Here is a 1,204-nt window from a genome sequence, read left to right as displayed (position 1 = left end):
TCGGCTGCCTCCTGCACGCCCCCCACTGGGGATCGAGCTCGCAACCCAGGTACGTGCCCTGACCGGGAATCGAACCCTCACCTCCTGGTTCATAGGCCGATGCTCAACCACGGAGCCACCTGACCAGACAGAGCCAGTATTTTTTTTAAATATATTTTATTGATTTTTTGCAGAGAGGAAGGGAGAGGGATAGAGAGTTAGAAACATCGATGAGAGAGAAACATCGATCGCTGCCTCCTGCACACCCCCCACTGGGGATGTGCCCGCAACCCAGGCACTTGCCCTTGACCGGAATCGAACCTGGGACCTTACAGTCCACAGGCTGATGCTCTATCCACTGAGCAAACTGGTCAGGCCAGAGCCAGTGTTTTATAAGCTTCAGCTTCTGCTGCTGTTGGGGACTAACTGGGTTCCTGAATTCAAGGTGACGTCTGGGGTCCTTTTCCTGAACCTGTTACGCGGGGAGAGGAGGCGGCGGGCGTCCTGCTGCGAGTGCGGTGTCACTCAGGACCTCAGTCCTCTCTCCACTGAGGTCCTCTCTCCGGAGCCGCAGCCCCGAAGGTGACCTGCCCGCGGCCCACCTGCCTCCTCGACGGGGCGCCGCTGCCCTCTGCTGGCCACAGGCCGCACCCGCAGGAGTGCCCCCTCAGCCGCAGGCTCCCCTACCCCACGGGACAAAGTGGCCGGGTCGCAGTGCGAGAACTTCAGTAGAATCTTCTACTGTGTCCTCTGGAAATTGGAATAAAACCCTTGGAGTAATTAAGTTTAAAAATCGGACTGCAATTCACTCTCATTGCCTTTAATACTCACCTAACAGGAGGCCGGCTCCTCCGTGCCTTTTGCCCGGTGACTACCTGTGTTTTTGTGTGTTTGCTTCTGTGTTTGTTTTGGTTACAGCACATGCGTGTTTTTATGAATGTATGTATATATATATGATTTGGGAAATAAGGTCTCGCTCTGTATTTTTAGGTGCCTATTTTAGGACAATTTTAAGGGCATGATGACTAATAAAGAAGAGATTTTACTTTAAAAGATGAGATATAACTGCCGGGCCAGTGTGGCTCATTGGCTGAGCATCATCCCATAAACCATGAGATCAGGGTTCAATTCCCGGTCAGGACACATGCTTGGGGTGCAGGCTTGATCCCCAGTGTGTGCCGTCCACTGATCAATGATTCTCCCTTATCGTTGATATTTCTTTCTT

Source organism: Myotis davidii, unplaced genomic scaffold, assembly GCF_000327345.1.
Source record: "Myotis davidii unplaced genomic scaffold, ASM32734v1 scaffold592, whole genome shotgun sequence".
Classification (NCBI taxonomy): Eukaryota; Metazoa; Chordata; class Mammalia; order Chiroptera; family Vespertilionidae; genus Myotis; species Myotis davidii.
Note: the sequence above shows the minus strand (reverse complement) of the source record.